The sequence below is a fragment of the Helianthus annuus genome, chromosome 13 (assembly GCF_002127325.2).
Source record: "Helianthus annuus cultivar XRQ/B chromosome 13, HanXRQr2.0-SUNRISE, whole genome shotgun sequence".
NCBI classification, from domain to species: domain Eukaryota; kingdom Viridiplantae; phylum Streptophyta; class Magnoliopsida; order Asterales; family Asteraceae; genus Helianthus; species Helianthus annuus.
In genome coordinates, this window is record NC_035445.2 from 43,195,907 (window position 1) to 43,214,841 (window position 18,935).

Here is an 18,935-nt window from a genome sequence, read left to right on the forward strand (position 1 = left end):
TTATGGGATTAGGATCAAATATAAAGGACAACATAAATAAAAATGGTAAGAAAAATTCTAGTCTATTAATCTTAGATTAGGAGCGTTGAGAACTTGAGATTACTTTTAGAAAAAAGAAAATAATGAAAGAGCATAAAGGGAATCTCACATTTATTGACTTTTCCTTTTCGGTTTCCACATGCCAATCCCCCCCCCCCCCCCCCAATAAATTTAAAACTTCATTACTTTTTCATACGGCATTTGTTTATTAAAAAAATTCACCATAATAACACCATAATAACGAGCGTTTTTTATCTTTAATATGAGTATGATATTTATATATTCTCTAATTTGCAACATGTATATGCTATAGGTTGTTGTACCTCTTGCTTTGAGGATGTTCCCTGCTTTTATTAGTTGCACCCTATGTTGTTAGGTTTGTAACCTTTATTTCCCCTTTTGTTTCTCTCTTTAAAATAGTCACTCCCACAGCTACAACCGGTAATCCTTGGGAGCTCCGAAATTTACGATGAATCGGATCTCACGTTGTATTTCGTGTCATCTATAGAGAGCGACTAATGAAGATAAAAGGTCTCTCTCGCTAAAACCGCCCGTTTCTCTCTCTAAGGATAAAGACGACGACAACAAAAAAGCTTCACAGATGTGGTCAGTGGATCTATATCCAACAACAATAAACGATCATCATCATCTGAACAGAATCATCTGTCACGGAAGCAAGAGGTCCGAAAATGGTATATAATTTGCGTTTACTTGCGTTAATTTCGTCAATTTCATGTTTATTGATTCGTTTTTGGATGATTCCTGTTTCTAGGTCGAAAATGGCGGTGAATTGGAGAAATCGACGCCGGAGGAGCAGAGCTGTTTCGACGGCTACGGAATCCAGGTGCAGATCATATTCGCTTACAATCGACTAGCAGATGGGTAATGCCTTTGTCTACCGCCGGTGCCTGGATACGTACGTGATTTAGTTTAGGTTTTGATTTTTCTGAATGGGGGGCTGGGCTGTTAGTATATTTTTGTTTAGTTAAGAACTTATTTTATGTTTATGGGCCAGTTGAGTTGAGTGCATCAGTGCATGTATCCAGCGGTATCAGTGCATGTATCGACCACTAACCCCTAACATGCCTTTCCTACACCCCTAACTGTTAGTATATTTTGTCTACACCCCTAACCCCCACTAGGAAAGGCATGTGCATCAGTGCATTGCATGTGTCGGCCACTCATTCCGACTGTTGATGTATCCGACTGTTGATGTATGTGAGACTGCGAGAGATCGGAACTTATTTTGTTTGCATTGAATAGCCTACCGGCTTATAAATAAAAATCATGAAACTAACTATTTTTGTAAGTGTTTATTTAGTTTAGGTATTGACTTTTAACATCAGTGGTAAAGATTGAGGTGATCCGATGGGTTAAAAACGACAATTGTCGGTTCTGTTTTAGTTTTGCTTCTTATTTCGGTTTTATATAGAATATTGATTAACAAGTTTGTGATGCCTACAATTGGTTTGATTTCCAAATTGAAGCTCCATGTTACTAATTTTAAGTATAATGGTTAACTCTGCATAGTGGGCCACCTAAAATTAGTGTACAGATTGGTTATTAATCAATGGTGGATGCTTAAAGTTTGGTTGAAATTTCAGGTCAAGTGTAGTCATCAAAGTCAACCTGATACTGTTGAGTTATAGCTGGTTTAGAGTTGTGTCCAGCCCCTAATTGTGTTGCAAATCACATATGCCTTCAGTCTTATTGACATGTAAAATTAATGGCAAAACAGTACTTCCAACTCCAGTTTTTGTTAGAAGTTAGATGCTCTTTTGGACCTTTTTTTACTGACAGGTTAGAGGCTGCTTTGGGTGTAAATTATGAGTGTCGATTTACAGGATATCTAAGACTGTTTTCAGACATTATTAAGCTACACAAATCACATGCTAATTTTGATCTTGCAGTAAGAAAGAGAGATTGTAATGAAGGTATGCGCTAACCTCATACTCAAATTCACTTATTTTGATTTTTTTAATCTCTTGTGCTTATTTTGTTGATTTTTTTTGTTTCTTAAAGGTCCTCGAGACTATAGCTGATGTTGGCCTAGATACCCAACTATCGGATAAGGAGATCGCAACTCGCTTGTCGATCTCGATGATGATGCCACGAATAAACTTGACCGGATGCTTCAGTTACTAGCGAGCTATTCAGTTGTGTCACGTACACCCAAGGGGACTGTAAATCTAAGCCGGCTAGAGTGTATCGACCTGGGATTACTTCCAAGATGAGGCCAATCAGGTATTAGTTGGTCACAGGATAGCAAGTGTACTTATGTATATATCTAATGTTGAGAAAGGTGGCGAGACGATATTCCCACAATTAGAGGTATATTTAGTTAGTTAATATAGAATGCTATAGATTATGGTTTTTTTATTGATGTTTGGTTTTGTCTTCATGTTTTTAATTGGTTTTCTTTTGATCTCCAGATGAAAGAATCTTAACTCAAAACCGACGAAGACTCATACACGTGCACATCACGTGAGGGTGTGCAAAAATGGTTATGCTGGTATGTCAATTCACCAAGGTAGAAACTATGTACTCTTATTAGGAATGAGCGTGGTACAGGTACCGTATCGAAACGGTACCGAAATTCATCAAAACTGGGTCCCGGTACCGAAATATTCGGCATGGTCCGGTATGGAACCGGTATTTGAAGGTAAAATTCGGTATTTTACCAGTACCGTACGACCGATACCGAAAATGCCAAAAGCGAGCATTTGGTACCGTTACCCAGTACCAAATGCTCATCCCTAACTCTTATAGTGTTAAAAGAAAATTACATTATACTATATGTTAGTATATGAATGAAAGGAACAGTGAACTTCACAGAGATATGTGATTTACGCCATTACTTGACGTGTTGCTGGGTGTTGAAGACATGTGTTATAGTGTTTTTTCCCTTTTTTAAGCTGCCACATATATGCAATTCATACATAGTTCTCTAAAGCAATTGTTGTTAAATTATAATCTCGCCGGTGATTCCGGGTGGAAGCGGATCTAATGCAATAGCTTAATCTCGCCAGCGATCCCGACCAGAAAGTGGGTTACAACCGGATCTTTGAAGTGCCTGAAGGTATGTGTTTAGTTTATGGTTTTACATTTTTTATGAATTGGGAGTTTATCATCATCAGATTGTAAGAAAATCAATGTCACAAAAAGAAAGGTGAACATAGATCATTTTTTTAGATTTTTACGCATTAGTAGGTGAACTTACGTTATAATCAGTGTCTGAAATTTCTGATCTGAATATGATATTTTTGAGTCATAGAATATCACCCAAAATTATTGTTAAACATACTTCAATTGCTAATTGGATATAAACTAACAAATTATTACTGCTCTCTTTTTTATTGTTCGAAAGAAACTGTGTATTGAAATTTTGGTCATAGTGTATGGGTAGATTTGTTGGTTTGTGCATGATATATGAGTCCAATGCCGTTTAATTAGCCTAATTTGTGACATTGGTGTAAAATTTGGTGTACCAGTTTGCTACATTATCTATTAATTGAATTGAGCCATTGAGGGAAGGTGCGGAAGGAGGGAGAATGCATACGGAAGTATAGAAAGGTAGAGGTTGGAAGGTAAGGTGTTTGTTTTTTAAAAGTGTTTGAAGCTGTTTGTTGAAATGTCTAGGGGCAAGGATACAAGGAATAAACGGTGGTGAGGGTGTTAGGATACGTCGTTATAGGAAGACTCATGAACTATTTTGATGGGTCTTTGTATCAGTATGTTTGTGTCAACTTCTAAGTTTTGATTCACTGTTGTAATTAGTCTGAGACACAAGGACAAATACTTTTATCCTTTGTTTTAAAGATTAACACTTCTTGCAAACAGGGATGCTTCAAGGCCCACAACACCGTCAACAACTGCAGGATATGTTGTAAGTTTCTCATTCGGAACATTTATCGCTCTAACCTATTAAACGCTCATATGTCAAATTTAGGGCCACCATTTTTTAATATGTGATTTGTAGATGTGGCTGTGGGGAAAAAGAAGTAAAAAATACTGTGTACCCGGCCGCAACGCGGCGGGTACTTTTCTAGTTGTTATATAAAAAAAATCATTTTTACTTGGTTTTCTTTGTATTATGTTAAATGTTTTGGTTATTGTGTCTTTTAACTGTGTTTTGCTCCTTACGTTTTTTACTAAGGTTTCTATACATTGTGTTATTATCAAAACTTATAACACAATGTTAATTTGGGTTATGCCCATTGTGTTTTTATTAGAACCTATAACACAATGTATGACACAATGAAGATAGTGTTATATTTGGGTTTTCTATACATTGGGTTCTGGTCATTGTGTTTATTATGCTATGGATTGTGTTTTAATCTTCCGTTCATTGTGCTTTTGTTTTGTTGCGCATTGTGTTTCGTCTGTTGTCCATTGTGTTTGAGTATGCTTTCCATTGTGTCTTTTATCTGTTATTATCAATTGTGTTTTTAGTTTGATACTCATTGTGTTTAGTCTGTTGGCCATTACGTCTTTTATTTGTTGTCATCGATTGTGTTTTTGGTCTACTTCCAATTGTGTTTTTAGTTTGATACTCATTGTGTTTTACGTTATGTACATCGTGTAATACGCAACTGGGTTTTCTCATTGTGTTTTATGTTATAATCATTGTGTAATACGTAATTGAGTTTTCGAAAAAAAAAAATTAAAGTATAGTAATATGGCATAAAAACGCTCGATTTTATGGTATATCTTTTTTATAAAACAAATGATGTATAAAAAAGTTACGGACGTTTATAAATGAGGGCGAATATCATGTGACTTGCATGTGCGTAATTTTTTTATTTTCTTTGACAAAATTACTATTCCCACTTGAATCTTTTTGAAACACTTGTCACTGTATAGTGGCTTCTTACATTTCTTGTTTTTAAACTATTTTGTATTATAACTCAACCCGAAACTTAGGTATTATTAACCATTTTTACATATAAAACTATATTTTACTTCAACAAATATTTTAATGTATTTAAATATGAGAAAGTAGTATAAAAGTGAAAAAAATACCAATTTGATAATACTAATTTTCTCTCATGAGAAATTCAATTTTTAGTATATTTGACAAAACTAATTTTCTCACATGGGAAATTCAATTTTTAGTATTTAAAGAAACTGAACCCTAAAAATTAATCAACTGGCATAAATATGATTTGATGTGTTTGAAAATGAATGATGTGATGTGACAAGTAAAGTATATTAACTAACTATAACAAAAATAATTAAGCCCGCCCCACACAAATGATTTTGAAGTTTTATGTTTCTATGTCTAGATAAATTCTATGATTCCAAGTTTGTATGTTTAAATTCCTTATCTCTTAAAATAAGAAAGTTGCTTCAGGATTGTTTAAACTTTAAAACAATTTTGTTAGCTTAGGGTCCGGAGAATATATGAATGAGGAATCAATCAGGAAAATTGATGATTTGCGGGTGGTTAAAACACGTAATGATTGTTTTTAGGATTTTTAGAACGACGACACACCTAAGAAGTGACCAACATTTGTGCCACTACATATGAGAATACAATGCATGAGCTTAAGGATATTTAGTAGCGGATTTTGAAAAAAAAGAATGAGCTACATTAGTTTGAGCCAAAATACAAACATGTGCAATTTTGATCCATTTACTTATAAATGGGCCTGGTCAAACAAATAAGAAACTTAAATAGGAATGAGCCAAATGGATTGAACATTTACTTTTCAGTGTAAATTATATAATTCATAATGTGCAACTTGTGTGGCACACGAGCTATTATTTACACAAGTAATGGAACGTTTATTTCATTCCAAAGTTTATGTCAATACTTTTAAATTATACCGTTCCAAAACCCTATATGAAGTTACAGTTTCCTCGTTTTAGTGGGTGGAAGATGGAGAAAAGGTTCACCTCGCCTCTTTTCAACCCGAGGGCATAACTCTATAGTGGCATCAGTAGCTTGAATAAACCAAAGGCCTGATATAAGTCGGGCCACATGTGTTCTAAATTACAACTAAGGATGATTATCCGTTCCGTAGACGATTCCATTCTTCACCTTGAGGACAAGGTGACTTCAACCGGGGTGGAATGATATGTGTGGGGTCAGACTTACGGGTCGGCCATCGTGGGAATTGGATTGCAAGATGGCACGTGGGTTAGTTAGATTCATTTGATGTCTCGTTATTTTTAGTTATGAGTGGCTAGAATAATAAAGGGGTTGTAGGATACCCACGTATGAGTTTATTTGTTTGCTTTGCATATAATTCGTCAGTTAGTTCCCTTTCTTTATAAGGGCCACGTTCCTTTAATTAATGTATGCAGAAGATATGTTTTAGTCTAACTCCTTTCTCTTAAGCTTCTCGTCCATATTCTTAGCCGTCTGTTCTGCTTGGTACATACCATTTGGTATCGTGATACATGGATGGATACTGAGGATGAATTCTACCGAGTAATGAATGAAAAGTTGGCTTGGCATGAGCTCCAACTCATCCACATCCATGAGACCTTGAAAACTATAATCGCCATGGTTCATTCCAGTGGGGTTCAAGTTGTTTGAGTCTCACCACTGCTGAGACCAATGCCGAATCCAGCAACTGCACCGCCACCTATTGTCATTTCCGCCACACATGCATCACCCATGTTTCTTTACTTGAGTTTATGTTTACTATCCACGTTTGTTTAGTGGGTATTGTTTTTCAATTGTTACTTGTTTAGTTGTTTCCTCAATTGTTAGTGGATGTTAGGTTAGTGGTGATGTGCTAAGTATGGTCTATAAAATTAAACCTAATTCTAGACACTCAAGTTAAGCCTAGACTCTCCTAATGCTAGACCACAAGACAGACAAGTGTACCTATCGAAAGTAGCAAAGGCTAATGAAGTCCAAATATAGAACCCAAAAGACACTAGCGACACCTAACTAGACTCTGACTAAACTAACTGATTTAATGATTTATTTGGTTTGGTTTTGAGGTTTTGATTATTTAAACTAAGGAAATTAACTAAGAGATTTAACGAATCTAAGATAAAGACTCAGGCAACTCGTAAGTGAAGACGTAACCATTGAGAATGAACAAATCACCCATGTAAGAATCCCTAATGACATTGAATGACTTCTAGTCTGACAATTTACGAAGTTCTAATTTTGATTCGATTAGCCTCTCGTTAAAGATAGTTAAATCCTATAGTAATTAGACAACTAGGAATGTGACCCACACTATCACAAGCCTAAAAACCGATCTATGAAGTGTAATCAGAATGTGTACGAAGTGCTAAGATGGAAACAAGTTTCCCTAGAAACCCCGAATCACACAACTATTAGGTTTGTAAAAGTGCCCCTCAAATAACCTTCTAATCGTGAAGCTACTACTAAGATAATAAAGCAATCACCCAGGAAATAACTAGACACGAATAAACAAAAGAATCCGAGCTATCGATCACCCAAACTGTCAAACAACGAAAAGCTAATAACCTAGAAATCCAAAATCATCTCTCGCATCAGTAGGAAATGATGCAAAATTTAATTCAACTAATTTTAGTTGATTAATTTAACTTATATTATACCCGATGTTGTAAAAGTCAGATTCCAAGGCCTTGTACTCGGCGAGTAGTCGGTCATCAGAACCCCTTCGAGGCGATTTTCTCCTAGGCGGACTCAATTAGTCATTGACAGTCAAACTCGGTCAACATCGGAGAGTAGTCGGTCTAGTCGGGACTAGTCGGGCATAGTCAGCCTAGTCGGTCAACCTCGTTTGTTAACTTTTCGAAAAGTAGTCGGTCTAGTCGGGGACTAGTCGGGCATAGTCGGCCTAGTCGGTCAACCTCGTTTGTTGACTTTTCAGGGATTAGTCGGACTAGTTGGCATAGTCGACCTAGTCGGTCAACCTCATTTGTTGACTTTTGTATTATACTTATTTTGACATGGATTATGCTCATTTTGACTTGAATTATGCTTATTTTGACATATATATAATATCCAATAATTAATTTTCTTTATATTTACCATGTCCGAGTACTCCACGGGTACTCCCCGAGTACTCCGAGTACACCCAACTCCCTCGTTGGCCGACTAGGATCCGCCTAGCGACTTTTGCAACACTGATTATACCTAACCTCAAGCTCTAGACGGAAAACCTACCGATTAGCAATCTAAAAACGACTTAATGTATCTAGGGTGAATCTCTTGTTTCTAAATATATAGAAGTTAACAATCAATCAATAATCCAAGCCAAAACACAAGAACATATGATCATAATCAGTAACAAAATAGAACTATTTAAATCAAACACAACTTGATAGAAAAGTCAAACCGCAAAATGAAAACATGATCCAAGTGTTATACCCTAAACCGTTTTAAGTGAAAACACACAGCAGAAAATACGAATCATAAAATTTCTTTCTTTATAAACATTTTATCATGCTAGAAAACAATCGAGGATAACCCTTTTACAGGTATTACATCCTTCATTCTTATTTAAAAGATAAAACATAACCCACGTTTACAAACTACATGACCTCTCTCTCGTACAATCCACGTTCGAGCTCAATCTTCAACTGCTTACACCTCATGAGGACGATGATGATCCACGTAACCTGCAGTCACCGTATTAGGGGTGTTCATGGTTCAGTTTAAAACTGGGAACCGTCTAAACTGGTCATCGCTTTGGTTTCACGGTCATTTTCTTTTTCTGAATTTTGGTCGGTCGGTTTCAAAAATTGTAATCTGTAGTGAGCGGTTCGGTTTGCGGTTTCAACACTTTCAAACCGTATAAAACCGGACCGGACCATAACATTGATAATATATATGTGTGTGTCTACATCATATATATAATATATAAGCCACACATTAACAATTTATAATACATTTAATAACTCAAAGAAACTAAAATGTTCGCAGATTTATTGTTTTGTTATGTAATCCAATGTTGAAGTTTATGCTTCTATATGGTCAAATAGATTTGTTCTTATGTGCGACATAACAAATGCATTTATAATTTTTGACAGATTATTAGAGGTATAATAAGATAAGCAACAATTAATGGTACACTTTGATCATTAGTTCAACCTACTATCGAGGCATAAATCGTGAAACCAAATTGGAACCAAACCGTTACTAGCGAGTGTTTTTTATCTTTAATATGAGTATAATATTGTTATATAAAAAATCATTTTTACTGGGTTTTCTTTGTATTATGTTAAATGTTCAGGTTATTGTGTCTTTTAACTATGTTTTGCTCCTTACGTTTTTTACTAAGGTTTCTATACATTGTCTTATTATCAAAACTTATAACACAAGGTTAATTTGGGTTATGTCCATTGTGTTTTTATTAGAACATATAACACAATGTATGACACAACGAAGATAGTGTTATATTTGGGTTTTCTATACATTGTGTCATAGGTTCTGTTCATTGTGTTTATTATGCTATCGATTGTGTTTATTATGCTATCGATTGTGTTTTAATATGTCGTTCATTATGTTTTTTTTTGTTTTGTTGCGCATTGTGTTTTAGTTCGTTGCTCATTGTGTTTTAGTCTGTTGTCTATTGTGTTTGAGTCTGCTTTCCATTGTGTCTTTTATCTACTGTTATCAATTGTGTTTTTAGTTTGATACTCATTGTGTTTAGTCTGTTGGCCATTATGTCTTTTATCTGTTGTCATCGATTGTATTTTTGGTCTACTTCCAATTGTGTTTTTAGTTTGATACTTGTTCTGTTTTAGGTTATGTACATCGTGTAATACACAACTGGGTTTTCACATTGTGTTTTATGTTATAATCATTGTGTAATACGCAAATGAGTTTAAAAAAAAAAATTAAAGTATAACAATATGGTATAAAAAACGCTCGATTTTATGGTATATCTTTTTTTATAAAACAAATGACATATAAAAAAGTTACGGGCGTTTATAAAATGAGGGAGAATAGCATGTGACTTGCATGCGTGTAATCTTTTTATTCTCTTTGACAAAATTACTCTTACCACTTGAATCTTTTTGAGACACTTGTCACTATATAATGGCTTCTTACATTTATTATTTTTAAACTATTTTGTATTATAACTAAACCCGAAACATAGGTATTATTAACACATTTTGCCATATAAAACTATAATTTACTTCAACAAAAATTTTAATGTATTTAAATATGAGAAAGTTGTATAGAAGTGAAAAAAAATACCAATTTGATAATACTAATTTTCTCTCATGAGAAATTCAATTTTTAGTATATTTGATATTGATAATACTAATTTTCTAACATGAGAAATTCAATTTTTAGTATTTAAAGGAACTGGACCCTAAAAATTGATCAAGTGGCATAAAATATGATTTGATATGTTTGAAAATGAATGATTTGACAAGTAATGTATATTAACTAACTATAACAAAAAAAATAATTAAGTCCGCCCCACATAAATGATTTTGAAGTTTTATGTTGGGGAAATCTCCAAAATAGCCGCTGACTAGTCAAAATATAAAAAATAGCCATGTGAGCCCTCACAAGGAGCCGTTTTAAGCAGCTGGCTTAAAAAAATCCTTTCAACATGGCTTAAGCCTTTTCAATGTAGCGGCTTGAAATCTTTCAACATGGTTTGAGATCTTTCAACACGGCTTGGCTTGGCTTGAGATCTTTCAACACGGCTTGAGATCTTCAGTGTAGCGGCTTGGTTTGGCTTAAGATCTTTCAACACGGCTTGAGATCTTTCAACATAGTTTAATTATAAACGAATAATTAAAAATATAAATGAATAATTAAAAAATATCTTAATTAAATGTGAGAACTTAAAAATCTCAATTAAAAAAATCTGAAAGTTTTAACTTGATAATAATAAATATTTAACTTGAAAAAAAAATTACTAGGTTAGAAACCTGTGTATTACACGGGTTAAATAAATGTAATTTTTATACTAAATAATAAAAAATATAATTTTAAAAACCTCGTGTATTACACGAGTTGAATATGTGTATTACACGAGTACAATACACGAGTTTTTTTTAAAGATATTACTTTTTTACAATACACGAGTTTTTAAAGATATTACATTTTTATCATTTAGTATATGAAATTACATTTATTTAACCCGTGTAATATACAGAGTTTTAAAGGTATAACTTTTTTAATTATTTGGTATATACAATTACATTTATTCAACTCGTATAATACACGAGATTCTTAAGTATATAACTTTTTTATTACTTAATATATAAAATTAGATTTATTCTACTCGTGTGATACACAAGGTTTTTAAAGTTATATTTTTTATTATTTAGTATAAAAATTACATTTATTTAACTTGTGTAATATACAGGGTTCTAACCTAGTAATTTTTTATTTTCAAGTTAAATATTTATTATTTTCAAGTTAAAACCTTCAGATTTTTTTAATTGAGATTTTCAAGTTCTCACATTTAAATGAGATTTTTTTAATTATTCGTTTATATTTTTAATTATTCGTTTATATTTAAACTTTGTTGAAAGAGCTCAAGCCGTGTTGAAAGTTCTCAAGCCGTGTTGAAAGATCTTAAGCCAAGCCAAGCCGCTACACTGAAAGATCTCAAGCCGTGTTGAAAGATCTCAAGCCACTACACTGAAAAGGCTTAAGCCATGTTGAAAAAGGCTCGGCTAAGAAAACAATAAAAATATCTCAACTAGTCACATAGCAATCATGGGTTGGTTGACTTGAAAGGATTTTTTTTAAGCCGTTTTAGTTGCTTGAAACGGCTCCTTGTGAGGTCTCACATGGATATTTTTGATATTTTGACTAGTCAACGACTATTTTGGAGATTTCCCCTTTTATGTTTCTATGTCTAGATAAATTCTATGATTCTAACTTTATATGTTTGGATTTCTTATCTCTTAAAATAAAAAAGGTGGTTCAAGATCGTTTAAACTTTAAACCAATTTTGTTAGCTTAGGGTCCGGAGAATATATGAATGAGGAATCAATAAGGAAAATTGAAGATTTGCGGTGGGTTAGAACACCTAAATGGTACCACAAGGTTTCGAATAAGTGATTTACGACTCGAGACCCGTTTGGTTGCGACTCGAGACCACCTAATTTCGAGTCGAGATCTCCGGTTTCGACTAAGGCCCCAATTGCAATATGCATGCAGAATGGGCCATGCACTGTTTACTGTTCATATGTGGGGCTTAGGCCCAAATACTTTACATGTAATAATTTGACATGCATGCTATGTGTTAGATATGTGTAGGATATACGTGAATTATTTGTACCCAAGTTTGACCTATACTGGTAACCATAATGGGACGTGGTTGACCAGCAAACTAAACCAAGTAAACTACCTGCTGACCAAACCGAGGTGAGTTCATAACTTTTACTAAAAGTATGCGTTCCCGGTGGTTGGGAAACGGAAAATGTGACACTTCGGGTTTTCCTGCGTAACTGTATTGTATGATAATATTATGTGAAGCTAATTAATGAAAACCTGTATTATAATTATCGTGTATTATGTGACAATGTGTAATTATTATGTGGTAAACTATGTATTGTGATATATGTTAGAAGGTATGATCAGTTCTGAGTGTGTGTGAGTCGAGACTGCACGGTTCCCACTCGAGAGCTCCTGGTCTCGACCCGGAATCTCCTGATTCTAAATAAATGGGCCATACACACACATGACCTGGCCTGATACTACTAAGCCTACTCGAAAACACTAGAAGGGTGCACGGTTTCAGAAAGGGTATAAAACCCTCCTTCTCAGCCGACATCATAAATGATTTGACAACAATCATTCTCTCATCCATCCCAAACATTCCATTATTCCCTCATCCTCTCCCCCATCCACTTTCTCTCACTAAAAACCCTAAAATTTCACCAAAGTTCTCCTCTCCTCTTCTCGGATCCAACGTCAGCAGCATAGGCTCTCAAATCAGCTTGTGTTCATCGCTCGGAGGCTTCTCTTCGCTGATTCTACACCCCTCTCACTTCTGAACTCTAATTGGTTAGTGTATCATCCTATACGTAATGATAAAATGTGTTAAAAATGCTTGCTTGATGATGATTTAGGTGTAAATGTTACGGATGGCATAACTTGTTTGATGTCTTGTTGCTTGAAAAGCATGATGATTGCTTGATAATGTTTCCGTGGAATGACTATGTATATTTTGCCATGATGTTTGAATAACATGAATTGTTAGAAATAGGAACATGTTGTTGATCGAATGTGGTGAATGTTTGTGTGTTATTGTGTATGGGAATGATAACAAGATTTGTGCTTAAATGTAACAATGAATAAGTGAGTGTGTTTAATGAAACAATGATGATATGATGATATTCATGAGGCGTGCCTTGATGATGTTTGTGCATGATAAGTGAACCCTATCTATAAAGAGGCTGCAGGAAAGGTGATCCATGTGTCCGGCACACAATCACTTTTGGTTGAAGAATCAAAAGGCCGAAATATGGTACCATCAGGAAAACAGGGGCGAAACTGATCAACTTCAGGATCAGTGAATCGGCAGAGCTCCATTGAAGGGTTTTTGGTTAAACCCTGACTCTTTAATGGACTATTGGGATCAGGATTCTTGGCGGGGGAAGAACGAGTGCTCATATTCGCCATGGATTTTGAAGAACAGAGGATCAAAAAGAAGAAGATAATAGAGAAGAGAGAAGGAATTACCTGATGAGATCTTCGAATGAGGATTTAAGGGAGAGGATCTCAAATCTAAATACATATTTTGATCCTTATCTCTAACCTATTTATAATGATTATTGTTGCAGGGGGTGACTATTGCTGTCATCATCGCTGTAACGGCTATATCCACTTGTAACGGCTAGTCTGAAAATCGTTCAAACATGACTATCTAATTGGATATCAACTAGTCATGTTTGGGGGCAATTGTTAGGGATAGAATTTCATAGCATGTGGATCAAGGATCCTCAAATGTAGCCTGGATCACGGACCCTTAGTTCAGTTTGAATTAAGGATCCTCAGAAGATGCTGCAAGGATAAGGATCCAGGATCCTCATTATTATCCTAAACTAGAGCTCCTAGTGGCACCTTTCTTATTCGCTAATGTCATTTTACCTTTAAGGCATTTGACACATGTTCCAAAATCAGTGAAATCGAGAGGAGGTAAGACTTCATCCTTTACGAGTCGATTTAATCGTTCTCTTGAGATGTGGCCTAAACGTTGATGCCACAACATGGATGAAGTCTCTAAGTCTCGTTTCTATTTCATCTTTGTGAGTGATTCATTAATATTATATGACAATAAAGATTTGAAAAAATCATCATCTAGTTCTAATCTATAAAGACCACCATCCAGAATGCTGGTACCATAAACAGCGGAATCATAGAGAATAGAGAGTTTGCGATGACCATGGGAAACAACAAAACCGTCTATGTCTAACTTTGGTCTTGCTACAAGGTTCCGAGTTACCTTAGGAACATATAAGGTGTTGTTGGAACCTGAAGGTTTATTCATAGAGGATTACAGTAGTTTAGGGGTTGATATGTCATGTTTTGTATAATGTATGTTTTGGGTCACATGTATGTGGTTTGGGTCTAGATGGTTTTGAGTGGGCCTAAGGGTTTCGACCCAATATGTTAGTATTTAAGTAAACCTCAAACAAGTGTTTGAGGTTGATCAGTTTGTTCGAGTACTAGAGGCCAGCCGAAACCAAGTGGGAGTCTTGTATCCGTCTTCGATAATCGTTGAATGCAAGACAATTCTGGTTTGTTTTGATTATTTATATTGTTTCGGTTATATTCATTCTTGAATCAACTTCTGTTTGGTTTCCACACTCTCACAAGTTTATGTTTATGGTACCAGCATTCTGGATGGTGGTCTCTATAGATTAGAACTAGATGATGATTTTTCCAAATCTTTATTGTCATATAATATTAATGAATCACTCACAAAGATGAAATAGAAACGAGACTTCATCCATGTTGTGGCATCAACGTTTAGGCCACATCTCAAGAGAACGATTAAATCGACTCGTAAAGGATGAAGTCTTACCTCTGATCGGAGTGTCGCGCTCCAGTCAAAGATAATATTTATATACCCTAATTACCCTTAACAAATAGCTAGTGTTAGTGAGGGGTCGAACCACGAAGAGTATGTGGTTTGTGTATGTAACACCTCGTAAAATCGTGTCCAATAATGTGTTGACACGTGTAATGAATCCTAACAAAGTCAAACGTTGACTATGAGGGACTATTTTCATCAAAATCAAAAACTATGAATATAGAAGGACTGAAAGTGTCAACATGCCTAAACTAGGCCTCTGAGTGACCTTATATGGTGCCCGTATTCTCAGATGAGCCACTCGTTGGACGAGAGGAGCCGTTTGCGAAATTATTTGAAAGTTTGCGCAATAAGGGTTAAAAGTGTCAACATGTTAATTCTTACCTCTGAGTGACCTTTTAACAAACCGAGGGCTTCATTATGTTTCATAATATTCTCGGGAATGCTAAATATCGGCTATGTAAGGCTTTTATGCCAATAAGTGAAGTTATGCGCAAGTTTGAAAGTTAGAGGGGTTAAAAGCGTCAACATGTTAAATTATACCTCTGAATGACCTTTTAACGAACCCGAAGTATCATGGTGTATTATAATACTTTCAAGAATGCCTAACATGGGCTGGATAAGGCCTCGACGCTATTAAATGATGATATGCGCAAGTTTGCGCATTAGAGGGACCAAAAGCGTCAATTTTTGAATTTACGCCTCTCGGGGACCTTTTAAGCAAACTGAAGCGTTGTAATAAATGGACATATACTCGGGGATGCCCATTATGGGCTATAGAAGGCTTGGATATCGTTAAACGACATTTTACGCTACTTAGCGCAATTAAAGGACTAATTGCGTCAAACTACAAAAGTAGGTCGAATCGTTTGACAACGGACCTTCCGGAATATGCCCACAAGTTAAATATACCATATTCATCCTTTATATAGCTTAGATATAGGCTTAGAGGTGTTTGGTGCGCAAAAAAATAAACTTTTATGTCATACAGGGACTAAAAGTGTCAAAAAGTGCACAAGTTTGCACTTTCGCGCATATCTTGCATTCTGAATGTCCCCGGACACCCAAAAATTTATGTAAGCACTAAAATATTTTATTTTAGTGTGTGGCATGATAAAATTCCACTCGTCGCGTAATTTAGACCATTTTTAGCGTCCGTTCGTATTTCGTCGTAATTAGACGTATGACGCGACCGTACGACCGAACGAACTGGCACTCATAGTATTTTTGAGCAGGGTTGAAGTTAAATGTACCTTAAAGTCCCTATAAAGCTTTGAAATTGGGTTAACGGGTGTTAGAAGTGCCAAAAACTCAACGATACGTGTTCAGGGGCCAAATCTGCCAACTGCTGAAACTTCATGTCTGCAGACCTGGTCCTTACGGACCGTATACACTGGACCATACGGTCCGTATGGGAGTGCCAGATATGATTTTTGCTTGGTGACCACTCTAATCACTTCTAAACCAATCCAAATCGTTTCCTTGGGCTCCAAACCAATTAGGACAGCTGTTATAACAGATGTAATGATCCTAGAACTCCTCTTAGCACTTGTCTTGATCCTAATCATTTCCAAAAATCTATAAATAGGATGAGAACCCAACACTTTCATTTGCTCATTTTCACTCATTCCTCCTCATCTCTCAATTCTGGAGCCTTAGGACCTGTGTGGAACTTATATTCTTGTAGAAAAGATAGCATGGACCAATTGTAAGTGCCATATCCCACTCCTTAGTTCAGAATTATGTTCTATCAACCGAAAAGTCAAATATCGCAAATAAACTTTGACTTTCGGTTTATACTCTCATGGTCCAGCCACTGATCGAATTGAAAGTGGGTATAAGACCATAGTTAGGTAGGTGATTAACCCCTGAAAGGGCACCTCCTAATTCCTTCGTTTGCTTAGTTAATTGTCGGGTCAAACCGTTTAGGTAAAAAGTCAAACTTGGCAAATTTGTGGGTTTTAATTAAAACCATAGATGCAGATGTTATAAATGATATTTTGGCACTCTAATAGCTTGGTAATTACTATTAGAACATGTCTAAGCTGGTCCAACTCGACAATTCTAAGTTTAGGGTCGGTTCGCAACCGAAAGTCGCAAAAGCTTGACTTTGCTTTGACTTTTCAGTTCTGACCCGATTAAGCTTAATTCTTCCATGTTTTAAGCTTCCATTAGGACCATATTATTCAGTAGTATAACCCTCTGGAGTTATATTGCATGGTTCCTTGTGGTTTGAATTATACGCTAGTTTCCGCTATTATGCTTATAAACGCCCATTATGCCCTTTTGACATAAGGATGAGATTTTTAGAAATGTGAGAGGACAAAAACCTTTGCTACTGATATATGAGCTTGTCTCGAAAATTTGACATCAGTTCTTGGTCCCAAATAGGAGTTATGCTCGATATCGTAATTAGAAGCTTTTAACTAAGTAAATTACGATATCTTGCATAAAGCATGTTTAAACTTGGATTTTGACCCAAAACTCATTACCTACTGTTAAGATATTATTTTTAGGGATTGTTGGAGTTATTGATCAGATTATAAACTGATCATATCATAGAGTTCTCGTATTATTTGGTAAATGACGATAATACCCTTTCATGCATAAAATGAGATTTACAAATGATTTGAATGCCAAACCTTTTCCTACTGATTTCATATATTAAATAAAAAGTTAATTACATAAATGGGTCATGTGGTTTATATCTAATTTCTCCTTTGGGTACTAACTTTTTATTTTAACAGATTTAGGTTCTATGGTTTCAATTTTGTAACACCATTGGGTACTAACACCAAAATTAGTTAATTAATGACTAAAATACCCTTGCATTTTTTTAAGTTTATCAATGTAACACATTTGCATTTTTTTAGTTAATTAATAACACCTAATTTTATTTAAGTTTAAATCAATTTTACAAAATCTATTTTTTTATTTTCATCTTTTTATTATATCTCTTAATTAACATAAGGTCTATTTATTTTGTTTATTTTCATATTTTTATTAAATTTCTTATTTAACATAAAATCTACTTGTTACACCAGTATTTTTTTAAATAGATTTTTTAAATAAAATCTACTAGCTATATAGTTTTATGTAAATTAAATTTCTTACTAGTTTTAAATAATGTAAACCTTACTCGTTTTGAATTTTGGATATATATGATTGATAATAATAATAATAATAATAATAATAATAATAATAATAATAATAATAATAAATATCTTTCATGTAAAAAAAATTAAGCCATTTTTAACTCGTTTTTTGTTCATTTACATTTTACTATTTTAGAAAGGTATTTAATTTACATAAAATCTACTAGTTGCACCAGTAAAATCTACTAGCTATATAATTTTATGTAAATTAAAAATCTATTTTACAAAAAAAAAAAAAAAACGAGTTAAAAAAGGCTTATTTTTTTTTTAGTTTTATCTAAATACCTAGCTATATAGTTTTATCTAAAATACCTAGCTATATAGTTTTATGTAAATTAAATATCTTTCTAAAATAGTAAAATGTAAATGAACAAAAAAACGAGTTAAAAAAAGGCTTAATTTTTTTACATGAAAGATATTTATTATTATCAATCATTTCAATTCAAAATTGAAAATGAAAATTTAATTTACATAAAACTATATAGCTAGTAGATTTTATTTAAAAAATCTATTTAAAAAAAATACTGGTGTAACAAGTAGATTTTATGTTAAATAAGAAATTTAATAAAAATATGAAAATAAAAAAAATAAATAGAGTTTATGTTAATTAAGAGATATAATAAAATAATGAAAATAAAAAAATAAATAGATTTTGTAAAATTGATTTAAACTTAAATAAAATTAGGTGTTAGTACCCAAATGTGTTACATTGATAAACTTAAAAAAATGCAAGGGTATTTTAGTCTTTAATTAACTAATTTTGGTG

The 18,935-nt window shown here is 34.2% G+C and overlaps 1 long non-coding RNA gene across 5 annotated transcripts; it reads left to right on the forward strand.

Annotated features, from left to right (window-relative positions):
• Positions 1-463: 463 nt before the first annotated feature.
• LOC110902003 lies at positions 464-6,493 on the forward strand. 5 transcript variants are annotated; one of them, XR_004876132.1, is made up of 6 exons: positions 464-731; positions 812-1,973; positions 2,062-2,370; positions 2,472-3,118; positions 3,531-3,925; positions 5,911-6,493. It is a non-coding gene; the product is annotated as an uncharacterized LOC110902003 (long non-coding RNA). The 5 variants fall into 5 exon arrangements; XR_004876131.1 differs by lacking the exon at positions 5,911-6,493 and adding an exon at positions 4,019-4,118; XR_004876133.1 differs by lacking the exon at positions 5,911-6,493 and having other exon boundaries at positions 465-731; positions 3,531-3,626; positions 3,880-4,118.
• The last annotated feature ends 12,442 nt before the right edge of the window (positions 6,494-18,935 follow it).